This window comes from Primulina tabacum, chromosome 7, assembly GCF_025594145.1.
Source record: "Primulina tabacum isolate GXHZ01 chromosome 7, ASM2559414v2, whole genome shotgun sequence".
Lineage (NCBI taxonomy): Eukaryota > Viridiplantae > Streptophyta > Magnoliopsida > Lamiales > Gesneriaceae > Primulina > Primulina tabacum.
In genome coordinates, this window is record NC_134556.1 from 2,512,341 (window position 1) to 2,520,951 (window position 8,611).

The window sequence follows — 8,611 nt, forward strand, 5'->3', positions numbered from 1 at the left end:
CTATGTTAAGGATTTTCAAGATAGTGGTCCTTTCTATATTCATGAGGAGGCACCAGTAAATCAAATGGGGATTCAAAATCGTCCTAGGAATTATCCTTACTCGAACACATATAATCCTGGATGGAGGCAACATCCCAATTTCTGATGGGGTGCTCAAAACAGTCATAATCGACCACAAGAAGGACAATAGTATGGTAAGCAATCGATGTATCGACCAAAGCATAGAGAGGAGAAGTCTAGTTTGGAGCAAATGATGTCTAAGTTCATATCATCTACCGAAACTAGACTACAGAACCTGGATGCATCGATAAAGGGTTTGGAGAATCAGATAGGTCAGTTGGCTAAAATGATCACCAGCAAAGATTCAGGCACCTTGCCAAGCAACACTGAAACTAATCCAAAAGAGCAAGTGAAGGACATAGCATTGAGGAATGGAAAGGTACTTGAACAAGAGGGGAAGGAAAAAAAGGATCAAGGAGACGAAGCCGCTGACACGTCCATAGGTAAGTCTTCTAACTCTACACCCGCACCCACTACACAATCTAAAATCTTTATCCCTCCACCTTTCTCTGCATCATTGAAAAAAGTGAAATTGGATGCACAATTCGGTAAGTTCTTTCAAGTATTCAAGAAATTGCACATTAATATTCCCTTTGCTGATGCTTTGATGCAAGTACAGAGCTATGCTAAATTCTGAAAGACAACTTAGCTAATAAGAAGAAGTTGGCGGATCCCATGATAATAAATTTGACTGAAATTGCTCTGCATTGGTACAACACAAGATCCCACCAAAACTAAAAAGACCGAGGGAATTTTTCTATTCCTTGCATGATTGGTGATTTTTTTTTCATAAAGCTTTAGTGATCTTAGTGCGAGTATTAACCTTATCCTTTATCTGTATTAAGAAAACTTGGACTGGGAGAGCCTAAGCCCAAAAGGATGGTCCTTACCACTAGCTGACATATCCATCAAGTGATCCTCGAGGAGTCATAGAGGAATGTGTTGGTGAAAGTGGACAAGTTTATATTTCCAGCAAATTTGTAGTACTCGACATTGAGAAGACATGGAGATGCCCTTGATTTTCGAGGAGACCATTCCTTGCTACTGGAAAGCCTTGATTGATGTCAAGAAGGGGAAGATTGAGATTGGGAGTGGGAGAGGAAAACATTTATTTTTGATGTGTTATACTCTTCAGCACACACTGCGCACTGATGACTGTTTTAGAATTGATGCTGTGGAGCCAGTTGTGGTATTTTGTGCAGGATGATATGAAGGAACCATTGGAAGCCACTCTCACTACTGAATTAAAGGAGGATGACTTGGACGAAGAAAGAGCGGAATTAGTGGCATACTTTAATGTCAACCATCCATGGAGGAAGCCAATAAGGATGATATTGGAGGATTTTGGAGACCGAAGAGACTTGACTCCTCCGAGTCAAGCATTGAGGAACCACCAACACTTGAGCTCAAGCCATTGCCTCCGCACTAAAGTACGTATATCTAGGTGAGAATACACCAGTTACTTCATTATTTCTGCAGCGTTGACAGATGAAATGGAGGGAAAACTGCTGAAAGTTCTTAAGAGCACAAGAAGGCGTTTTCCTAGAAGGTGGAAGACATCAAAGGAATTATTCCATCAATCTGCATGCACAAAATCCTGATGGAGGAGAAGTATTCACCCCTTGTGGAACCATAGAGATGACTCAATCCAAAGATGCAAGAGGTTGCTGCAGTTGGACCAATTGGAAGAATTCTGGTGTCAAGCCTATGACCTAGCATTGACCTACAAGGAGTGTACAAAGCAAGCACACGACAAGCGCATTGCACTGAGGGAATTCAAAGAGGGCGAAATGGTGCTACAGTACAACTCCAAGTTGCGCTTATTTTCTAGCAAGCTCACGTCAAGATGGACGGGCCCTTACATGATCACCAAAGTATTCCCATCGGGAGCAATAACTTTGCGAGATGGGAAAAATGAGCCGTTCACAGTCAATGCTCAATGACTGAAGCACTATTTGGGTGGCACAGTGGAGCCACATATTGGAGTCGCTCGATTCCAAAACAATCAGAGCTGATAGAATCCTACAGTCCATCTCTCGACTACAAATTGAGAACTAATTTCTTTACCTTCCTACTAAGTTTTAATTTTTTTTCCTTTATTTAGTTGTGTTTTTTATTGGAATTTGATTATTTTTATTATTATTTTGATTAAAAAAGGTTGATATGCGGGGGAAAGTTCGCAACCCGAGCGGTAAGATGTTACCGCTCAAGCGCGAACGCCTCTGCCCGTGAATAAATTACAGTGCAGTTCGCGCTCTGGAGGTAGAATCTTACCGCTCGGGCGCGACTGCCTGTAAATAGACGCCCTTTTCTTTTTCCCTTTCAATCTGCACACAAATTCACCTAAACCCACCCTCACTTTGCGCGTCTTTCTCTTTTTCTTTGGAGCAATCATCTCTCAATTCAGGTTTCAAGCGGCGTGGCTCGCACTCATCCATAAGAATAAAGCGGCATCCTCGATCGGTCACCTCTACAACAAACTTCACCATCTCCGTCGTCTATTACCATGGAACCCAAGAAATTGAAAGGTAATCTCGGCTCTTCCTCATATTGTTATTTTGGTAGAACTCGATTACTGAATGAGGCGGCTCGGGCTCGGTATTACCATGCAAAAATTAATAAAAATCCGATAGTCGAGAGAGGCTTTCGTAGAAAATTTGAGGATAAACATTTAGGGACTCTTGTAAAGTAAGGTGGGCAGGGGATGGGAAAAAAATTTGGAGATCAACCTAATGCGGCGGTGATATCGGTGGTTCGAGAATTCTATGCCAATGTGGCGAAGGTGGCAGAAGGTAAGGTTTTTGTTAGAGGTCGACTTGTACCGTTTGATTCTGTTACAATTAACACACTACTAGAAACAGTTGATGACTCTGGATTCGAGGCATTGGTCGCCGACCCCATTTATGATATGATACTCGAGGCACTGTGCCATCCGGGCGCGACTTGGAAACCATTGGGTGGGACCTCCAAGCTGTTTTGATGAGAAATATTTGAAAGCCCATATTGCCCTGTGGTATCTATTTGTGACAAGAAGGATGATTCTGTTCTCGCATAAGAACGAGGTGCAAAAGGAACGAGGGATGCAATTGTTTTCCCCGAAGGGTACAACATAATGTGGGCAAGCTTATAAATTCTCAGATCATGATGAGTGCGCACAAAAGTCACATAGGTCTCTTCTTCCCCACATCATCTCGAAGTTATGTGCGAGGGCAGGGGTTATCTTCTGGGATGACGAGGAATGGCTACAACTGATGAAACCCATCTGTGTGGAGGACTTACAGCGGAAGAGCGCGAAACGACAAATTGACTTCCCCACTCACGAGGGAGATGCATGTGTATCGAGCATCGCCGCCCCGCGTCGCCTGCAACAAAGCCCCGCAGGCGGTCCCAAAACAACAATATGGATGAGACTCTCGCTTTCATGACTCATCAAGATCGAGTCAATGCGAGCTTTAATGAACATTTCGTATTCGTCGAATCCATGATGCGCACTATGCTCTTCCAAGGGGGCGTTGACCTAGGGACCATACCACCACCTCCGCCGTGCATTCCCCCTTCTATTTTCAGTATGAATATCATCAGCAGGGGGATGCATCGGGAGTGCCACCACTAGAACACGATGAGGATGAGCCTTGATCAGGGGTGTAAGGTTCAAAATTAAGACGACGTAATCCAACTGCATGTGAATTGAGGGAAAATAGAAAAAAGCTAATTAAATTATTTTAATTGCTAAATTGATTATGTTTGATATGCTTATTTTATTTAAAAGTAGTTTTCTACTTGAAAATGTATTTTTAAAGATTATAAAATAACACAGCGGAAAATTAAAAATTTACTTAGAGGGAAGAAGGATTTAAAATTCTCTTGACATAAAATATTTACAATAAAAATAGATACATGATCAATCAAGCGTTGCATCAAATACAAAATATCATTTTTGATCATGTCAAAATGCTAGCAAAATATCTTCTTCCTTCCATCTCTTGTATGCATATGACCCCGACTCCAATCAACGTCCTGGCTCGTCGCTCTTATCTGCATCACATGAATAACTGAAATGAGTATAAAACTCAGCAAGTGGAACTCTGACATAACAATGTATACATATCATACTCTGTAAAACATGGCTTTGAAATCATTAAATACCATCTAACTCTTAAACATGAATAATATAGTAGAACATGAACATAACAATGGTATTTCTCTTTTCTCTGGTGGATTGATATTCAATAGTGTCTCAGTCTCTGTACCTATATCCCATCGATATAAATCGATTACTCTGTTGGGATATAAGTCTATGGTCGTTGATCAACTAATTGCATGCAATATCTGACTATCTCTTTATCAATCCAATAAATCATTTGAACTCTCTCTTAGAATTAAATCAAACACTTTGCATACTCTTTTCTTTTGTATTCCCTTTTACACAATTGAGACATGTAAAAGCCTCTAATATACAACAAAGTGTATTTATACATAATATGAATCAATGGAAGGGAATAGCATGTTAAAACCATTGAAACACCATACATATATTATCATGTGAGTACAAGAAAATGAATTCCACTTACAACACTTGGAGCACTTGATTCAAAACACTTGGTACAAATCCTTCAACAATAACCAATAACTAACCATCAACACCCAAATAATAACATTAGATGATCATTTAACCCAATACATCTATCACAACTATCAACCCTAAACTCCACCATCATCAATAATCAAGAACAGAATAAAAACCACTTACCTTAGCTCTTAAACCCCAAAGTAAACTTGTTCTCACTTCAATAATCAAACAAGAAGCTAGAATGAAAGAAATCAAAGAAGGGAATAAGAACCCTAGCTCTCCCTTGAGCTGAATTTTAGAGAAGTGGAGGAGAGAAATGAGAGTAAACCTTGTATTTAATCACTTAAAACCGAAAACACAAATTTACTGTTCATCGACCGCGGGTTGCGTTAGCTTCTTCACCGCGGGTGCGCTGCGTGTACTGGAAAACATCCAAAAATCTGAAAACGACGGCTGCGGGTGCGCTGAGTTCTTACCGCGGGTGCGTTCTGGTCCTCTGCCCAAACACCGCGGGTGCGGTGTCTTCTCCAGCGCGGGTGCACTCTCGTCTGTAGCCAACAACAAGCTTTGCATCTAAAAATCGAATCGTTACATCGTTTCTCCTCATAATTCGGCAACACTCTCAACATGAAAATTGCACCTCTATGTCTTATCTAACCACTACAATTGGCCTCATACCAATTGGCTCAACATATAAATTACCATGAATTAAACCACGACGACGCTACAATAAAACCACATATCAAGTATAACCAACAATACTATAAACTATAAATCACAACTCTTAATATCTAAAATATACTTAAACTTGACCAAATAGTCCATAAACATAAGAAATCTTAAACCGTACCGTTCACAAAACTTTGCTATTACAATCTCCCCTCCTTAAAAGAATTTCGTCCTCGAAATTGACGTCACTGCGTAAAAAGCTCGGGATACTTTTCTTTCATCTCATCCTCTGGTTCCCACGTGGCTTCTTCGATCAATTGATTCCTTCAAAGGACTTTAACAATGCCGATCTCTTTGTTCCTCAACACTTTAACTTTGCGATCCAGAATTTGGACTGGAATCTCTTGGTACGTTAAATTCGACGTCAAATCCAATGGCTTGTGACGAAGAACATGGGATGGATTCGCAATATACTTCCTGAGCATGGAGACATGAAAAACAATATGAACTCTATCAAGATCTGGCGGTAGGGCTAACCTGTAAGCTCGATCACCGACTTTATCCAAAATCTCAAATGGGCCTATAAACCTTGGACTCAACTTTCCCTTTTTGCCAAACTGCATCACACCTTTAAGAGGTGCAATCTTCAAGAACACGTGATCACCAACCTCAAACTGCAACGACCTACGTCGTACGCCAGCATAACTCTTCTGGCTCGACTTTGCTGTCTTCATACTCTCTCGAATAACAGCAACATCAGCTGTCTGTTGGACCAACTCTGGACCCAACATCTTCCTCTCACCAATCTCGTCCCAATACAAGGAGGATCTACATTTTCTGCCATAAAGTGCTTCATACGGTGCCATGCCAATCGTCGCTTGGTAGCTATTATTGTACGTGAACTCAACTAGAGGCAATTTAGAATTCCAACTACCAGGATAGTCGATAGTACAAGCTCTAAGCATATCCTCTAAAATCTGAATAACTCTCTCTGATTGACCGTCGCTCTGGGGATGATATGCTGTACTGAATGCTAACCATGTACCCAAGGCTCTGTGCAAACTCTTCCAAAACTCTGAAGTAAATCTAGGGTCACGATCAGACACGATCGACACATGAACACCATGAAGTCTAACAATCTCTGCTATATACTCTTCGGCATACTGGTTCATGGACTACCTTGTCTTGATTGGGAGAAAATGCGCTGACATGGTAAACCGATCAACGAAAACCCAAATAGAGTTATAAACTTTCTGCGTTTTGGGAAGACCAACCACGAAGTCCATCGAAATGTGCCCCCATTTCCATTGAGGAATCGGCAATGACTGCAATGTCCCAGCAGGTTTCTGATGTTCTATTTTCCCCTGCTGACAAGTTAGGCACTGAGAAATAAACATGGCAATATCCTTCTTCATACCTGGCCACCAATAGAGTCTACGAAGATCATGATACATCTTGGTACTATCTGGATGTATCGAATATGGCGTTGTATGAGCCTCTGTTAAGACGTCTCGCCGAATATCATCACCAGTAGGAATGCATATACGGCCTCTGAATGTCACCAAACCATCTTTTTTCATCCCAAACTCTGAATTACCTCTCTCTTCTGCTCTGGCTCTCATCTCTGTCAATTGTACATCATTGGCCTGCTCTCTACGGATTCTATCCGTCAATGTAGCCCGAATGATCAACGTTGAAAAGCAAGCAATGGTTCCTGGAACAACCAAAGTTATCTCCTCTCGTTGCAATTCTAACAACAACGGTTTCTTGATCATAGAACTCAAAGAAGAACTTGACTTACGGCTCAATGCATCCGCTACAACATTCGCCTTCCCAGGGTGGTAACTAATGGTCACATCATAGTCTTTGACAAGCTCTAACCACCGTCTCTGTCGCATATTGAGTTCTTTCTGGGAAAACAAATACCTTAAACTCTTGTGGTCCGTGAAAATTTCACATTTTTCGCCATATAAATAGTGTCTCCTGATTTTCAGGGCGAATACCACAGCTGCCAGTTCCAGATCATGCGTAGGATAATTTTCTTGTAGTCCTTCAACTGACGAGAAGCATAGGCTATAACCTTTCCATGTTGCATCAGCACTGCACCGAGACTCTTCTTCGACGCATCAGTATATACAACAAAGTCCTCTGAACCACTGGGCAATGCAAGTACCGGAGCTGTCGTCAACCTATTTTTCAAATTTTGAAATCCACTTTGGCATTCATTGGACCAATCAAACTTCACAGTCTTCCTCGTCAGATTGGTTAACGGCAGGGCAATCTTGGAAAAATCTGAAATAAAACGACGATAATAACCCGCCAAACCAAGAAAACTGTGTACCTCTGATACAGTGGTAGGGATAGGCCACTTCTGTATTGCCTCTATTTTTACTGGATCAACAGCTATACCATCCTTCGAGACAACATGGCCTAAGAAAGAAATCTTTTCCAACCAGAACTCACATTTCTTTAACTTAGCATACAGCTTCTTCTCTCTCAACAATTGAAGAACAACTCTGAGGTACTCTGTATGAAGCTCTCTGGTCTTGGAATAAATCGATATATCATCGATGAAAACAATGAAAAAGCTATCCAAATACGGCTTGAACACCCGGTTCATAAGATCCATGAAAACTGAAGGAGCATTGGTCAGACCAAACGACATAACAAGAAATTCGTAATGACCATACCTGGTCCGGAACGCCGTCTTAGGGATATCAGACTCCCTAACTTTCAACTGATAATAGCCAGATCGCAAATCAATCTTTGAAAACACTGTAGCACCCTGCAGCTGATCAAAAAGATCGTCTATTCGTGGCAACGGATATTTATTCTTGATCGTCACTTTGTTGATTTCTCTATAGTCATTGCAAAGCTGCAAAGACCCATCTTTCTTCTTGACGAAAAGAACCGGAGCTCCCCAAGGCAAAGAACTCGGCCGTATAAAACCTTTATCTAATAAATCCTTCAATTGCGTCTTCAATTCTTTCATCTCTGTCGGGGCCATTCTGTATGGAGCCTTAGAAATAGGAACCGTCCCGTGGACTAGATCAATCACAAACTCTACATCTCTGTCCGGCGGTAAACCCGGCACATCATCCTCAAATACATCAGGGAACTCTCTCACATCCATATCATCAATATTCAATTTCACAATTCTATCCATATCCACAATCGAAGCCAAAAACCCATCACAACCTCTACACAACAACTTCTTAGCCTCAAGACATGAAATAAAAGGAAGGACCAGCGAAGTACCTGCACTGGCGAGCATACCTTCCTTATTTCCATCATCTGAAAATTTCACTGTCT